This window comes from Myotis brandtii, unplaced genomic scaffold (genome assembly GCF_000412655.1).
Source record: "Myotis brandtii unplaced genomic scaffold, ASM41265v1 scaffold903, whole genome shotgun sequence".
NCBI lineage: Eukaryota > Metazoa > Chordata > Mammalia > Chiroptera > Vespertilionidae > Myotis > Myotis brandtii.
The window spans coordinates 252,079-270,944 of record NW_005371712.1 but is presented as its reverse complement, the minus strand read 5'-3'; the positions used below and the strand labels follow the sequence as shown (position 1 = coordinate 270,944).

The window sequence follows — 18,866 nt, the reverse complement described above, 5'->3', positions numbered from 1 at the left end:
GCTGAGCAGAGCTCCCCCTATGGGAGTGCACTGACCACCAGGGGGCAGTTCCTGCATTGAGCATCTGCCCCCTGGTGGTCAGTGTGTGTCATAGTGACCAGTCATTCCCAGTCGTTCTGCTGTTAGGGTCAATTTGCATATTACCCTTTTATTATATAGGATAGAGGCCTGGTACATGGGTGGGGGCCGGCTGGTTTGCCCTGACGGGTGTTCTGTATCAGGGTGGGGGTCCCGCTGGGGTGCCTGGCCAGCCTGGGTGAGGGGCTGAGGGCCGTTTTCAGACTGGCCACACCCCCTTCAGGGTGGAGGTCCCTGCTGGAGTGCCTGGTCAGCCTGGGTGAGGGGCTGAGGGCCATTTTCAGGCTGGCCATACCCCCTTCAGGGAAGGGGGTACTGCTGGGGTTCCTGGCCAGTCTGGGTGAGGGGCTGATGGCTGTTTGCAGGCTGGTCACGGCCCCCAGCCACCCAAGCTCCCAGTGGAGGCTGGCTTGAAGCAAGTATCTGGGGTTTGTTTATCTTCTATAATTGAAACTTTGTTGCCTTGAGCGAAGCCCACAGCAGGCCAGGCAGGAAGCTTGGCTTACTCTATTGCCAGGGGCAACCAAGCCTCCTGCTTGCTCTAGCTCCGTGGCTGCCGGCCGCCATCTTGGTTAGGTTAATTTGCATATAGTCACTCTGATTGGCTTGTGGGCGTGGCTTGTGAGTGTGGTGGTAAAAATATATATATTTTATTGATTTTTTACAGAGAGGAAGGGAGAGGGATAGAGAGTTAGAAACATCGATGAGAGAGAAACATCTATCAGCTGCCTCCTGCACACTCCCCACTGGGGCAGTACCCGCAACCAAGGTACATGCCCTTGACCAGAATTGAACCTGGGACCCTTGAGTCCGCAGGCCGATGCTCTATCCACTGAGCCAAACCGGTTAGGGCAGTCGTTGGCAAACTGCGGCTAGCGAACCACATGCGGCTCTTTGGCCCCTTGAGTGTGGCTCTTCCACAAAATACCGACTTCTGCACATGGGCCATGAAGTTTCAGTAGCACTGTACATGTGTGCCCGCACGTGGTATTTTGTGGAAGAGCCACACAAGGGGCCAAAGAGCCGCATGTGGCTTGCGAGCCAGTTTGCCAACCACTGGGTTAGGGCAATTAATTCCCTTTTAATGTGCACAAATTTCATGCACCGGGCTACTAGTTGGTGTATAAAAAGGCCATATATTTCTGGGTGTTAATTTTGTAACCTGCAACAATGCCAAATTCTTTTATTAAGTTTAGTAGTGTTTTGATGGAGACTTTAGGGTTTTCTATGTACAATATAATGTCATCTGCATATAATGACAGTTTTACTTCTTCTTTTCTAATTTGGATGCCTTTTATTTCTTCTTCTTATCTGATCGCTATGGCTAGCACTTCCAGTACTCTGTCGAACAGGACTGGTGAAAGTGGGCATCCCTGTCTTGTTCCTGTTCTTAGGGGAAATAGTTTTAGTTTTTGCCCATTGAGTATGATGTTGACTGTAGTTTAGTCATATGTGGCCTTTATCAGGTTGAGGTATGTTCCTTCTATGCCTACTTTGCTGAGAGTTTTTATCAAGAAAGGATGTTGGATTTTGTCAAATGCTTTTTCTGCATCTATTGTTATGATCATGTGATTTTTGTCTTTCAATTTTCTTATGTGATGTATCACATTTATTGATTTGCAAATATTATACCAGCCTTGCGTCCCCAAAATAAATCCCACTTGGTCATGTTGTATGATCTTTTTGTTATATTGCTGGATCCAAATTGCTAATATTTTGTTGAGTATTTGAGCATCTATGTTCCTCAGGTATATTGGCCTGTAATTCTCTTTTTTATAGTGTCTTTATGTGGTTTTGGAATTAGGATAATTCTGGCCTCATAAAAAGAGCTTGGAAGTGTTCGTTCCTCTTGGATTTTTTGAAATAGTTTGAGGAGTAAAAGTGATCACATTTATTGATTTGCAAATATTATACCAGCCTTGCGTCCCCAAAATAAATCCCACTTGGTCATGTTGTATGATCTTTTTGTTATATTGCTGGATCCAAATTGCTAATATTTTGTTGAGTATTTGAGCATCTATGTTCCTCAGGTATATTGGCCTGTAATTCTCTTTTTTATAGTGTCTTTATGTGGTTTTGGAATTAGGATAATTCTGGCCTCATAAAAAGAGCTTGGAAGTGTTCGTTCCTCTTGGATTTTTTGAAATAGTTTGAGGAGTAAAAGTGATAGTTTCTCTTTGAATGTTTGGTAAAACTCCCCTGTGAAGCCATCCAGACCCAGGCTTTTGTTTGCTGGGAGTTTTTTGTTGTGTTTTGTTTTGTTTTGTTTTTTTTACTGCTTCTATTTCATCCATTTTTATTGGCCTACTCAGGTTTTCAGATTCTTCCTGATTTAGTTTTGGGAGATTGTATTTTTTAGGAATTTGTCCATTTCATCCACATTGTCCAGTTTATTGGCATATAGTTGTTCATAGTATTTTCTTACTATCCTTTGTATTTCTGTTGTGTCAGTGGTTACTTATCCACTTTTGTTTTCTATCTTATTTATTTGGGTCCTCTCTGTTTCTTCATGAGTCTAGCTAACAGTTCATCAATTTTGTTTATCCTCTAAAACAGTGGTTCTCAACCTTCTGGCCCTTTAAATACAGTTCCTCATGTTGTGACCCAACCATAAAATTATTTTCCTTGCTACTTCATAATTGTAATGTTGCTACTGTTATGAATCGTAATGTAAATATATGATATGCAGGATGGTCTTAGGCGACCCCTGTGAAAGGCTCGTTCGACCACCAAAGGGGTCGCGACCCACAGGTTCAGAACCGCTGCTCTAAAAGAACCAGCTCTCGGTTTCATTGATTTTTTTTTAGTAACACTTGTCATTTCTTAATTTGTTGATGATAGCCATTCTGACAGATGTGAGATGGTACCTCATTGTTGTTTTGATTTGCATCTCTAGGATGATTAGTGACTTTGAGCATGTTTTCATGTGTCTCTTGGCCTTCTGCATGTCCTCTTTGAATAGTATCTATTTAGGTCCGTCGCCCATTTTTTGATTGGGTTGTTTATCTTCCTTTTGTTAAGTTGTATGAGTTCCTGTAAATGTTGGAGATTAAACCCTTATTGTAGATAACATTGGCAAATATGTTCTCCCATGCAGTGGGTTTTCTTGTTTTTTTGATGGGCTCTTCTTGTTGTTCTCTTTCAAGTTTCTTAAGCTGTAGGGCTAAATAGTTTATTGCTAATTTTTCTTGTTTTAGTGTGTAGGCCTCTAGTGCTATGAACTCCCTCTCAAGTTTGCTTTTGCTGTGTTCCAGAGGTTTGGGGTTGTTATGTGTTCATTTTCTTTTGTTTCCAGGAAGTTTTTTTTATTTCTTTCTTGATATCATTAGTAACCCATTTATTGTTTAGTAACATGCTATTTAGCTTCCATGTGTTTTGGGGGTTTTTACTGTAGTACCGAATTACTTTCCGGAATTAGTGAGAGGTCTTCCTGCAACTAGATAAATGTGGAAATAAAGAGACTTCCTTCCCAAAACAGGAGAAAAGTTATTTTATTATTATGATTATTTTAGCCATCAGGATTCTCACCTCTTTCCTACGAGATAAATTCTGGTGAATTAATTTGTGTGTGTGTGTTTTTTAGTCTTTATGTCAGTGGTTCTCAACCTTCTGGCCCTTTAAATACAGTTCCTCATGTTGTGACCCAACCATAAAATTATTTTCGTTGCTACTTCATAACTGTAATGTTGCTACTGAATCGTAATGTAAATATCTGATATGCAGGATGGTCTTAGGCGACCCCTGTGAAAGGGTCGTTCGACCACCAAAGGGGTCGCGACCCATAGGTTGAGAACCGCTGTTTTAGAGTCACTGTTTTCTTGTTATCTTTTTGCCTGTAGATCTGTCCAGTGAAGTCAGAGGGGTGTTAGAGTCCCCTACTGTGACTGTATTATTATCAATCGCTCCCTTAAAGTCCTCTAGACATTTTTTGTATAATTAGGTGCTCCTATATTGGGTGCGTACATATTTACCAGGATTTTATCCTCTTGCTGGATCAATCCCTTTCGTATTATGTAGTGATCTTTGTTGTGTCTTGTGATGGCCTTCATTTTGAAGTCTATTTTGTCGGATATGAGTATTGCTACTTCAGCTTTTTTTCTTTTCCATTTGCATGGAATTTTTTTTCCATCCCTTCACTCTCATGTTTGTGTCTTTTGTTCTGAGGTGGGTCTCTTGTAGACAGCATATAGTTGGGTCATGTTTTTGTATCCATTTAGCTACTCTATGTCTTTTGATTGGAGTATTTAAATCATTTATATTTGAGATTTTATTGATAGGTACTTATTCATTGCCATTTTAATTCTGTATGCCTAGCTTTTTCTCTATGTTTCTTCTTCTCATTACAGCAGTCCCTTTAGCATTTCTGGTAATGCTGGATTGATGGTGATGTACTGCTTTAGCCTTTTTTTGTCCAGGAAGCTCTTTATTTGACTGTCTATTTTGAATGATAGCCTTGCTGGAAGTAGTAATATTGGTTTCAGATTCTTGCTTTTCATTACTTTGAGTACTTCATGCCATTCCCTTCTGGCCTGTAGAGTTTCTGAATAGAAATCAGCTGACTGCCTTATGGGAACTCTTTTGTAGGTAACAGTTTGCTTTTCTCTTGCCACCTTTAAGATTCTCTCTTTGTATTTAATTTTTGGCATTTTAATTATGATGTGTCTGTGCCTCGGCCTGTTTGGGTTCTCCTTACTTGGGGTTCTCTAGGCCTCGACTTGTGTGACTTTTTCCTTTACCAGGTTAGGGAAGTTTTCTGCCATTATTTCTTCAAACGCATTCTCTATTTCTTACTCCCTTTCTGCCTCTTCTGGCACACCTGCTATTCAAATACTGTTACATTTGACATTGTCGCACAGCTCCCTTAAACTGTCCTCCTGTGTGTTTTTTTATTGTGTTTTTTTTCTTTTTGGTTCTCTGAGTAATTTTTTCAACCGTGTCTTGTAATTCACTGATTCGATCCTCAGCTTCCCTGTGTTCTTTATTTGTGCTATGTCATTCTTTTTTTCTCTTTTCATAGTTACTATATCTTTTCTTATGCTGTTCATTATTCTGAACTCAATATCAGATAAATTTCTAATCTCCATTTCATTTATCTCTTCTTCTGGATAATTCTCTTGTTCTTTCATTTGAGAGTTGTTTCTTTGTCCCCTCATTTTGGCTGCCTGTTTGGGTTTGTGACTCTGTATTAGGTAGATCTGCTATGCCTCTCAATCTCTGGTGCAGGACAGTGTCAAATGCTGTTTCTGACTAATTAGATCAGGTAGAGACTTAAATCCTCCCAAGTCTACCTCTGTCTTCAGACTGATAGGATTTTGACTTGAATTGCCCTCAGGCAATCATCCAGAGGTGTGGCAAGTGTTGTTGTTTTTTCAATGGAGTGGGGCAATTGCTTCTGCCTGGAGACTAATTGTTATTCTCAGTCTCTTAATGGGCCTGAGTAACTCCGCACCTTAGGGCAAGGTGTTTTCCAATAGGATGGGTCACCTGTCTTCCCCTCAAGCAAAGCTGCCTGTATAGCAAATGTCTGCTGAGAAAGATGACCTCCACAGTGTGAGGGAATGACTCAGCACAGGAAACCAGGGTGTCTGCCTTCTGAGCTCTAACCCCAGAGCACCCAATCCTGGCTTCTGCTCACACAGCTCCACTCCACTCTGTCCCCCCTCTGCACAATGTGGATGGCTCCACAGGGAATTTTGTGTGTTGGCCCTTTAAGAGGGTACCTGAATTTCCAGCCGTCTCTCCCTGGCAGACAGCACCAGGCCTCTAGTCAAATATAAATATGAAAATCAGTTTTTACAAAATTAATAGTTTGAAAACCTAATATAACCTTAAATTAATCATTTTGGGGGAAATTTCACTAAGAATAGCTAGGGAGATAAACCAACTTTTACTGTTAATAAAAAACATACAATAATATTTAAATCAGCCCAGTCAGTGTGGCTCAGTGGTTGAGCATCGACCCATGAAACAGGAGGTCACAGTTAGATTCCTGGTCAGGGCACATGCCTGGGTTGCAAGCTTGATCCCCTATAGGGGGTGTGCAGCAGACAGCCAATCAATGATTCTTTCTCATTACTGATGTTTCTATCTCTCTCTTCCCTCTCCCTTCCTCTCTCTGAAATCAATAAAAACATATAAAAAATTTTTAAAGAATATTTAAATTAAAAATGCGGTTGTTAACTTAAAAGGGTGGACACAATCATGCTAAAACAACAACAAATACTTACCTATCATAAACACAGAGTACTGAAGTAATATTAATATCACTATAGGAACTACAGTTAAACCAAGCCCACTAATCCTTTTTGTTGAATACTCACCTGTTAATAAATAAAAATAATATTTTTAAAATTTTCCTACATACTTCCTACTCTTTGGAAGTTAAAGTACTTAATTTATTAAATGTATTCATCTCAACACTATTCTTATAAACTGCAAAACATTTATATGTTTCTCCCCAAACTTCACATGTAAATAATCAAATTGACTATTTTGTTTATTTAAGACAAAACTTAAGACATCTAAATGTCAACATCTAAGTCTCAACATGTCGAAACCTTGAACTGGCTCTGCCTCCTTCTTAACTACTTTGCAGAATACCAGTGAGAAACCTTGGAGCCTCTCTTACAAATTCCTTCATTTCCTATATTTGATTTGTCCCAAAATCAAAATTATTATTCTTTATAGCTGTCTTTTGAATTCATCTTCTTCCTACCCATGTCCTCACTAACTCCAGCTGCAAATAGGGTTGTCGAATTTATGCTCCTAATCATTATACTCATATTGTATTCTGCTCAAAAAACAATGGCTTTTCTTTTTTAATCCTCACCTGAGGATATTTTCCCATTGATTTTTAGAGAGTTGAAGGGAGGGGGAGAGACAGAGAGAGAGAAACATCTATGTGAGAGAGACACATTGATTGGTTGCCTTTTGCATGCACTGTGACCAGGGGATCGAGCCTTGACTGGGAATTGAACCCGGGACCCTTCAGTTTGTGGGCCAAGGCTCTATCCACTGAGCCAAACTGGCTAGGGCAACAATGGCTTTCTAAAGTCTATGCTTTGAGTCCCAGACTATCCTTCTGTTCCTTTCATGTGTTGCTTACTCTTATTTCCCACTTCCATTCCCATCTTCCAAATACAAATGCTGTTTCAGATCTATTTGTTTCCCACATTACCTCCCACTTCCATGTATTAGCCAGTGAAGTTTGCTTCTATAGTGGGTCAAATAGTGGCCCTAATGATATGTCCACCTCCTGATCCCCAGAATCTGTGAATATTAATTTATGTGGCCAAAGAATGAGTATTACATTATATGGTAAAAAGTATAATTAAATGTACGATCTTGAAAGAAGGAGCTTATCCTGGATTAACCAGGTGGGCCCTAAATCCAATGATTAGTGTCTTTGGAAGAGAGAGGCCAAAGATTTAACATGAAGTTGGAATTATGCTTCCACAAACCAAGGAGTTGCAAAAATTGCCAGCAAACATCAGAAACTAAAAGAGACAGGGAATAGATTCTCCCTTAGTTTTAGGAGAGAGTATGATCATGATAACATCTTTATTTCAGACTTAAGGTCTTCAGAATTGTGAAAGAATTGCTATTGTTTAAGACACTATGGTAATTTGTTATCATAGCCCTAAAAAACTATTATGCCCCACCAATGTCCTCTGTAGCATGCAGTGCTATTTGATAACATTTTACCCTCAATAAAACTTTTTTCAAAATTGGAGTCAGTCCTCTCCTGCTGCTGTTTTATCAACTAAGTTTATGAATTATCCTAAATCCTCTGTTGTCATTTCAATAATCTTTACAGCATCTTTACCAGGAGTAGATTCAATTGCAAGAAACCACTTTCTTTGCTCATCCATAACAAGCAACTCCTCATCCATTAAAGTTTGATCATAAGATTGCAGCAATTCAGGCACATCTTTAAACTCCACTTTTAATTCTAGTTCTCTTGCTATTTCCATCATATCTGCAGTTACTTCATCCATGGATGTCTTGAACCCCTCAAAGTCACCCGTGACGGCTGGAATCAACTTCTTCCAAACTCCTGTTAATGCTGATATTTTGACCTCTTCCCATGAATCACAAATGTTCTTATTGGCACCTAGAGTGGTGAATCATTTCCAGAAGGTTTTCAATTGGCTTTGTCCAGATCTATCAGAGGAATCACTATGGAGCTATGGCCTTACAAAATGTATTTCTTAAATAAGACATGAAAGTTAAAATTACTCCTTGATCTATGGGTTGCAGAATGGATGTTGTGTTGGCAGGCATGAAAATAATGTTAATCTTGCCCAGCTGGTATGGCTCAGCCGTTGAGTGTTGATCCAGAAACCAAAAGGTCATTAGTTCAATTCCCAGTCAGGGCATATGCTGGGGTTGCAAACTTGATCCCCAGTAGGGGGCATGCAAGAGGCAGCTGATCAATGATATTCGTCTCTCATCGATATTTCTATCTGTCCCTCTTCCTTCCTCTCTCTCTCTAAAAATTAATAAAAACCTATTTCTTAAATAAATGAAAGAAAATAATATTAATCTTATTTTACATCTCCATCAGAACTATTGGGTGACCAGGTACATTGTCAATGAGCAGTACTTTTTTTAAAGGAATCTCTTCTTCCTGGCAACAGTGGGCTTAAAATATTCAGTATACCATGTATAAACAGATGTGCTTTCATCTAGGCATTGTGCTATTTATACAGCACTGGCAGAGTGAATTTAGCATAATTATTAAGAGACTTGGATTTTTCAAAATAATAAATGAACATTGGTTTCAGTTTAAAGTCACCAGCTGCATTAGCCCCTAACAAGAGAGTCAACCTGTCCTTTGAAGCTTTGAAGCCAGGCACTGACTTCTCCTCCCTAGCTCTGTAAATCCTAGAAGGCTTCTTCTTCCAATATATGACTATTTCATCTACATTACAAATATGTTGTTTAGTGTAGCCACCTTTATAAATGTTCCTAGACAGATCTGGATAACTTGCTGCAGCTTCTGCATTAGCACTTACTGCTTTACCTTGCAATTTTATATTATGTAGTTGGTTTCTTTCCTTAAGCCTCTGAAACCAACCTCTGCTTGATATTTCTTCTGAAGCTTTTTCATCTCTCCCAGCTTTCATAGAATTGAAGAGGGTTAGGGTCTTGCTCTGGATTAGGCTTTGACTTAGTGCATGTTGTGACTGCTTTGATCTTCTCTCCAGACCACTAAAATGTTTTTCATATTAGTAGTAAGTCTGTTTTTGCTTTCTTATCATTTGTGTGTTTACCGGAGTAGCACTTTACCTTATATGACAAACCTACAGCCAACATCATACTAAATGGGAAAAAACTAAATTCATTTCCCCTAAGAACAGGAACAAGACAGGGATGCCCACTTTCACCACTCCTGTTCGGTATAGTACTGGAAGTGCTAGCCATAGCGATCAGATAAGAAGAAGAAATAAAAGGCATCCAAATTGGAAAAGAAGAAGTAAAACTGTCCTTATTTGCAGATGACATGATACTATACATAGAAAACCCCAAAGACTCCATCAAAAAACTACTAGACCTAATAAATGAATTTGGCAATGTAGCAGGAAACAAAATTAACACCCAGAAATCTATGGCTTTTTTATACACCAATAATGAACTCACAGAAAGAGAAATGAAAAAAAAACGACCCCATTTACCATTGCACCAAAAATATTAAGATACCTAGGAATAAACTTAAGAGATAAAAGGCCTGTATTCAGAAAACTACAGGACATTGAAAAAAGAGATAGAGGAAGACATAAACAAATGGAAGAACATGCCATGTTCATGGATTGGTAGAATCAACATCATTAAAATGTCCGTACTACCCAAAGCAATCTACAGATTCAATGCAATCCCCATTAAAATACCAATGGCATATTTCAAAGATCTAGAACAAACTCTCCAAAAATTCAACTGGAATTTAAAAAGACCCCAAATAGCCACAGCAATCCTGAGAAAGAAGAACAAAGTTGGAGGGATCACAATACCAGATATCAAGCTATATTACCAAGCCACAGTTTTCAAAACTGCCTGGTACTGGCACAAGAACAGAAATATAGACCAATGGAACAGAACAGAGAACCCAGAAATAGACCTAAGCCATTATGCTCAATTAATATTTGACAAAGGAGGCAAGAGCATACAATGGAGTCAGGACAGTCTCTTCAATAAATGGTGCTGGGAAATTTGGTCAGATACATGCAAAAAAAATGGAATAGCAGTTTAAATTTCCTTCAAGAACTTTTCCTTTGCATTCACAGCTTGGCTAACTGTTTGGTGCAAGAGGCCTATCTTTCAGCCTACCTCAGCTTTCAACATGCCTTCCTCACTAAGCTTAATGACTTTTAGCTTTTTATTTAAAACTAGAGGCCCGGTGCATGAAATTCGTGCACTCGGGGGAGGGGGGCTCCCTCAGCCCGGCCTGCGCCCTCTTGCAGTCCAGGAGCCCTTGTGGGATGTCCACCTGACGACTTAGGCCCATTCCCAGCAGTTGGACATCCTTAGCGCTGCCGCAGAGGCAGGAGAGACTCCTGCCACCACCACTGCGCTCGCCAGCCATGAGCCCGGCTTCTGGCTGAGCAGCGCTCCCCGTGTAGGATCATGCCAAAACTGGCTCTCTGACATCCCCCAAGGGGTCCCAGATTGCGAGAGGGTGCAGGCCAGGCCGAAGAGCCCCACCAGTGCATGATCGGGGCCAGGAAGGGACGCAGGAGGTTGGCCAGCCGGGGCCAGGATCAGGGCCCGGGGAGGGACCGTGGGAGGGCTCCAGGGTGTATCTGGCCCATCTCACTCAGTCCTGATCTGCCTGACCCCAGCAGCAAGCTAACCTACCTGTCAGAGCGGCTGCCCCTCTGGTGGTCAGTGCACATTATAGCGACTGGTTGATCTGCCCCCTGGTGGTAAGTGCATGTCTTAGCGAACAGTTGAAGGCCTTAGCATATCATTAGTATATTACACTTTGATTTGTTGAACAGCCGACAGGTCAACAGGACACTTAGCATATTAGGCTTTTATTATATAGGATGAGAAACATGCAACTCTTCCTTTCTCTTGAACATTAGAGGCCATTGGGGTCATTAATTTGCCTAATTTCAATATTTTTGTGTATCAAGGAATAGGGACGAGAGGGAGAGAGATGAGATAATGGCTGTTTGGTGGAGCAGTCAGAACACACACATTTTCAATTAAATTTGTTATCTTATATGAATATAGTTCATGGTGCCCGAAACAATTACAATAGTAACATTCAAGATAACTTATCATAGCCCTGGCCAGTGTGGCTCAGTTGGTTGGAGTACTGTTCTGTACACCAAGAAGTGGTGGGTTTGAATCTGATCAGGGCACATACCCAGGTGCAGGTTTGATCCCTGGTTGGGCGTGACCTGCGGTGCATGGGGGAGGCAAGCAATTGATGTTTCTCTCTCACATCAATGTTTCTCTCTCTCTCCCTCACTCTCTCTAAAATCAATTTTAAAAATCCCTTTTGAAAAAGGTAACTTATCATACATAGATCACCATAACAAATATAATAATAATGAAAAAGTTTGAAACATTGTGAGAATTCCCAAAATGTAACACAGAGACACAAAATGAGCAAATGCTGTTGGAAAAATAGCACGGAGCCACAAAACTTTAATTTGTTTAAAAAAAATAAACAATATCCATGAAGCACAATGAAGTAAAATGCAAAAACAAGGTATACCCATGATAAGAATTAGAGCAGCGGTTCTCAACCTATGGGTCGCAACCCCGTTGGCGGTCAAACGACCCTTTCACAGGGGTCGCCTAAGACCATCCTGCATATCAGATATTTACATTACAATTCATAACAGCAACATTACAGTTATGAAGTAGCAACGAACATAATTTTATGATTGGGTCACAACATGAGGAACTGTATTTAAAGGGCCAGAAGGTTGAGAACCACTGAATTAGAGCAAAAAATAAGTAGAGAATAAAAAAACAATAAAGACCAATAAAACCAAAAATTGATTCTTTGAAAAGAGCAACAAAATTGACAAGCCTTTAGATAGACTGACCAAGGGATGGGGCGGGGTGGGGAGAAGACTTAAAGTGTTAAAACCAGAAATGAAAGTGGGGAATATTATTATTAATCTTACAGAAATAAAAAGGAGAAAAAGCAAATATTATGGACCACTGTATGTCAATAAATAACATAAGCTTGATGTAATGGACATATTCCTAGAAAGACACACACTATAGAAAGTAACTCAAGAAAAAAAATAGAAAACCTAAATAAACCTATAACAAGTAAAAGAGACTGAATTAATTTTTTTTTCAAAATCCCACAAAGAAAACCCCAGGTACTTATGGTTTCACTGGCTAATTCTACCAAACATTTAGAGACTTAACACTACTCTTTCGTGAAACCAGAAATACCCTGATACCAAAACTAGACAAAAATATCACACACAAAAACTACAGACCAATATCTCTTTTGAATATGGATGCAAAAATTCTCAAAAAATTCTATCAAACCCAAGCAAACAACATATAAAAAGTATCATACACCATGACCAGGTAGAATTTATCCCAGGAATGCAACATCATTGTAGCATCTGAAAAGCAATTAGTACACCTATAAATAGAATAAAAAACAAAAACATAATCTTAATAGACATAGAAAAACCATTTGACAAAATCCTATACTCTTTTATCATAAAAACACACAAGTTAGGAATATAGGGGAACTTCTTCAACCTGATAAAAGGCATCCATCAGAAGTCTACAATAGTCTAGACAATGGTACTGGGCACATGGATTGATGAGGAAGGAGGTGTATACCCGCCTAGCCAGCCAGATCAGCCAAATCAACCCTGGTGATCGTTGGGGTGGCAGATGTTGCAGCCAGATCGCCCTCGCATCCCAATTGACTTTTTATAGGAGTGCCAAGACTACGTGTAATATCATACTAAAAGGTGAAAGACTGAAAGCTTTCCTCCTGAGATCAGAAACAAGACAAGGATGTCCACTTTTGCCTTTTCTGCACTAGAGATTCTAGCCAGAGCAATTGGAGAAAAGGAAATAAAAGACACCCAGATGGGAAAGGAAAAAGTAAAGCTGTGGCTATTTGCAAATTATATGATTTTATATAGAGAGAAAATGCTAAGGTGTACACAAAAAAAGTTTGTTCATATAGCCAAAATCCAAAACACTGACAACACCAAATTGTAACATGGATGTGGAGCAACAGGAATTCTCACTCATTGCTGATGAAAATGTAAAATGGTACAACCACATTGGCAGTTCGTCAGTTTCTTACAGAATTAAACATACTCTTACCATATGATCCAGCAAATATTCCTTGGTATTTACCCAAAGGAGTTGAAAACTTATGTCTACATAAAAACTTATACACGGATATTTAGAGCAGCTTTATTCAGAATTGCCAAAACTTGGAAGCAACCAAGATGTCCTTTACTAGGTAAACAAAAAAACAAACTGTGGTACATCCAGACAATAGAATATTAGTTAGCACTAAAAGGAAATGAGCTGTCAAACCATGAAAAGACTTGAAGAAATTTTAAATTTATATTACTAAGTGAAAGAAGCAGTTTGAAAGGCTACATATTATACAGTTCCAACTCTATGGCATTTTGGAAAAGGAAAAAATATGGAAACAATAAAAAGATCAGAGATTGAGGACGGGAGAAGAGTTTGATGGGAAGAGAATAGAGATATTTAGGGCAATGAAAATACTGTGTATGATACCATAATGATGAATATATGTCATATGTCATTATGTGTCCAGACCTATAGAAAGTACACCAAATGTGAACCCTAGAGTAAATTATGGACAATGAGTGATAATTGATGTGTCAATGCAGGTTCATCAGTTGTAACAAATGTACCATTCTGGTAGGTGATGATGATAATTAATGAGAGAAGTTATGCATGTGTGTATGCAGTTGGTTTATGGGAAATCTCTATACCTTGTTCTTAATTTTACTGTGAACCTAAAACTGCTCTAAAAATTGTCTTTTTTAAAAAAATGAATTCAGAATATTTGCTAAAGACAAGATCAATATTTAGAAATCAACTGTATTTTCATACAGTAGCAATGAACAATCCAAAAGGTAATTAAGAAAATTCCTACTACTATAGCATCAAAAAGAATTAAATACTTACAAATATATTTCACAGAAGGAGTGTAAGACTTGTTCACTGAAAATACCAGGATATTGTTGAAAGAAATAAAGGAAGGCCTATATGTATGGGAAGACATCTGTGTTCACAGATTGGAAGATTTAATATTCTTAAGATGACCATCCTCCCAAAATTGATCTACCAATTCAACATAATCCCTATCCAAATACCAGCTAGTTTTTCCTTTTTTTTAAAAGAAATTGACAAACTGATCCTAAAATTCATATGGAAATGCAGGGGACCCAGAATATCCAAAACAACCTTGAGGAGGAACAAAGTTAGAGGATCCACACTTCCTGATTTCAAGACTTACTCTAAAGCTACAATAGTCTAGACAATGGTACTGGGCACATGGATTGATGAGGAAGGAGGTGTATACCCGCCTAGCCAGCCAGATCAGCCAAATCAACCCTGGTGATCGTTGGGGTGGCAGATGTTGCAGCCAGATCGCCCTCGCATCCCAATTGACTTTTTATAGGAGTGCCAAGACTATTCAATGGGAAATGAATAGTCTTTTCAACAAATACTGCTAGGACAATTGGATATATCTACATGCAAAAGAATGAAGTTGGACCCTTGCCTCACACCATATATAAACATGAACTCAAAATGGATCAAAGACCAAAATGTAAGCGCTAAAACTATAATACTCTTAGAAGAAATATTGGTGTAAATCTTCATAACATTTTATTCATTTCTTTGATATGACACCAAATACCCAAGCTACCAAAGAAAAAACAGATAATGCTTTTACCACAAAAATACATAAATTGGACTTCATCATAAATACCTTTGTGCTTAAAAGAACACTAACAAGAAAGTGAAAAGACAACCGACAGAATGGGAGAAAATATTTGAAAATCATACATCTGATAAGGGACTTATATTCAGAATATATTTTAAAACACTTGCAACTTAATAATAATAAAAAATAACCCAATTTTAAAATGGGTGAAAGAATGTGAATTAATATTTCTTCAAAGAGATATATAAATGACCAATGAGCAAATGAGGACATGTTCTACTAGTCATTAGGGCAGTGATGGCGAACCTATGACACGCGTGTCAGAGGTGACACGCGAACTCATTTTTTTGGTTAATTTTTCTTTATTAAATGGCATTTTATACAAAATAATAAATATCAAAAATAAAAATCTTTGTTTTACTATGGTTGCAAATATCAAAAAATTTCTATATGTGACACGGCACCAGAGTTAAGTTAGGGTTTTTCAAAATGCTGACATGCCAAGCTCAAAAGGTTCGCCATCACTGCATTAGGGGAATGCAAATCAGAACCACTATGAAATATAGCTTCACTCTCACTAGGATGGCTGTAATAAAAAAGATAGACAACAGCAAGTGTTGTCAAGGATGTGGAGAAATTAGAACCTCATATATTGCTGGTGGGAATGTAAAAAGGTACAACCTCTTTGAAAGCAGTCTGGCAGTTCTTCAAAAATACTTTAAACAATAAAATAAAATTAAAAAACAAACAAACAAAAAAGTTAAACATAGAATTACCACATGACCCAGAAATTCCACTCCTGGGTATATAACCTCATATGTTCACATAAAAACTTGTATGCAAAATTTTATAGCAGCATTATTCATCATAACCCAAAAGTAGAAACAACCCACATGTTCACCAACTGATGTGTGGATAAATGAAAAGTTGTATATCCATAAATAGAATATCATTCAGCCATTAAAAGGAATAAAGTACTGATACATGCTACAGCATGGATGAACCTTGAAAACATGTTCAGTGAAAGAAGGCAGACACAAAAGACTACATGTTGTATCACTCTTTCGCCAGTCTCTGGTCTAAACCAATGGCTTTTGGAGTCATGGTCCAGACATAGAATTCTAATTTTCAACTTCTGAGCTTTGTGACCTTGGATAAGTTATTTAACAGCTTTAAACCTCACTTTTCTTTTTTATATAATGAAGATATATACAGTGCCTCCCTTTTATTGTGTGAGGATAAAGTTAGGTCAAATACAGGGTGGGACAAAAGTAGGTTTACACTTGTTCATGTACAATAACTAAAAATAATAATCCTAATATATAAAATGCCAAGGCCGATCACAACCGAAGGTTGACCAACCCGGAAGTTTTTCAGTCAACACTGGGTTGCTGTGGCGACCCAGCACTGACTGCCCCACTGCAGCCTGGCGACCCAGCACTGACTGCCCAGGGGACTGAGACCCAGAGAGAGAGGCAGGGTCTGATTCACAGCCTCAGTGGCAGCTGTTGATCAGTACTTGCCTCTCTCTTTCTCTCCCTCTTTCTTTCTAAGCTTCACCAGCAGCTGGGCCTTTCTTTCTCTCCTGGCTGGAGGGGCTGCTGTTCAGCCCCACCTCTCTGATCAGGCCCAGATAGGCCTGATCTCTGGGAGATGCTGACTGGCATAAGAACTGACCAATCAGAACCAAATCTGGGTGCTGTGAAGAACCAATGGCTGTCTAGGAGGTAGAGCTTTTGACGCTGACTGGCATAAGAACTGACCATTCACAACCAAATGTGGGTGCTATGAAGAACCAATGGCTGCCTAGGAGGCAGAGCTTTTGACGTTGATTGGCATAGGAACCAACCAATCAGAACCAAATGTGAATGCTGTGAAAAACCAATGGCTGCCTAGGAGGCAGAGCTTTTGACGTTGATTGGCATAGGAACCAACCAATCAGAACCAAATTAGCCAGCAGAGGAAAGCAGTTGGGGGCAAGATCAGGCCTTCAGGGGAGGGACGTTGGGGGCGAGATCAGGCTGGCAGGGGAGGGCAGTTGGGGCACCCAGGCCGGCAGGGGAGGGCAGTTAGGGGTGATCAGACTGGCAAACAGAGGCAAGTAGGGGTGATCAGGCAGGTAGGTGAGCAGTTAGGACCAACGGTCCCAGATTGCGAGAGGGATGTCCACAGGGATCAGGCCTAAACCAGCAGTCGGACATCACCCAAGGGGTCCCCAATTGGAGAGGGTGCAGGCTGGGTTGAGGGAACCCCCCTCCATGCATGAATTTCGTGCACTGTGCCTCTAGTACAATGATAAACTCTGTCTTTTGTGTATTCATAACTGTAAATCTACTTTTGCCTCACCCTGTATAAGCTCCATGAAAAGAATATTTCCCCAGGAACTAGAATTGGCTTGGGCTCAATGTACATGAATGAATAAGTAAAACATTTAGAATAGTCACTGGCTCACAGTAATAAATAATACTCCCTCTGTCCCATAATAATAGTAGCAAGTGAATATTTAAACGGGAATTATTGGCGAATGCAGCTGTAAGTTATGTTGTAGCACAAAATTGCGAAGCCTTCAATCAAAATCAATGTTTCATGACACCTGTCATTTGTTTTGACACATCTTTCAATTTTTAGGTTAATCTAATTATTACAAATTATAACTATTTTTCTAATTTCATCCGCTGATCGAAATCAATTGTTTTATTTCAGTTGAATATCACCCCATTGTAAAAGTAAGATAAAAAAAGAGAGTTTCCAAGCAAAGATCGAGTTGAAATTGTCCAGTTCTTGATGCATCAAAAGAAAAAGGAAAAGTTACAGAAAGGTGCAATTACGTTAGCTGCAAAACAATTTAAGTGCAACAGAACGGGACCCTTCAGTCCGCAGGCCGACACTCTATCCACTGAGCCAAACCGGTTTCGGCTGTCAAGGAGAATCTTATGCTAATGTTGATTCTTTGAAAAAACAAAACTGTGGACGTAAATGCAAAGATTATGGAGAAAAACTTGAAAAACTTAGACATATTCCTCTTAGCAGAAGAGGCACCATATTAGACTTTGATAATAATTCTCCCGAAATACTGGATAATACATTTCTGTCACTTCAACAAGTTATGCTGGAAGCAATGAAGAACGATGGCTCCAATAATTTTAAGCTCACGCATGTAGGGAAAGCAAAGCTTCGCAGCCAAGGGATCTTACCTACAAGTTTAAAATACAATAACAGCAGCCACACAAGCAGACAGACCGACCACATCTGAGGAGCGGCAGCCCTGCACTGCCCACACTGGTCCAAGGAGCAGCAGCCACACGCAGTCTGAACCTGTCCGCCGAGCAGCAGCTGGGTGAGCATTCTGCCCCCATCTGAGGAGCAGCAGCCGCATGTGCAGCTCACTCCCACCTGGGGAGCAGCAGCCACACAAGCAGCCCGTCCCCCATCTGAGGAGCAGCAGCTGCGTGAGCAGCCCGCACCCATACGAGGAGCAATAGCCCTGTAAGCAACCTGCCTCTGTCCAAAGAGCAGCAGCCTCACGAGCAGCCCGCCCCGATCCAAGGAGCAGCAGCCACGTGAGCAGTCCGCACACATCCGAGGAGCAGAAGCCATGTGAACAGCCCGCTCCTGTCCAAGGAGCAGCAGCCACGCGCAGCCTGGCCCCACCTGAAGAGCAGCAGCCCCGTGATCAGCCCACCCCTGTCCAAGGAACAGCAGCTGTGCGAGCAGCCTCGCCTAACAGCCAGAGGAGACACCACTGCTGCAAACAGCACCCACCAGAGGAGCCGCTGCCAACTAAGGAGCAGCCACTACTGCGACCACTTGAAGAACAACTGCAGCCCGAGGAACCACTGCCACCCAAGGAGCA

The 18,866-nt window shown here is 40.1% G+C and overlaps 1 protein-coding gene across 1 annotated transcript in view; it reads left to right on the top strand.

The window, feature by feature from the left end:
* Window positions 1-18,866, top strand: part of LOC102241535 (histone deacetylase 8) — a 262,791-nt gene that overhangs the window by 167,444 nt on the left and 76,481 nt on the right. The gene's annotated exons all lie outside the window — the stretch shown is intronic.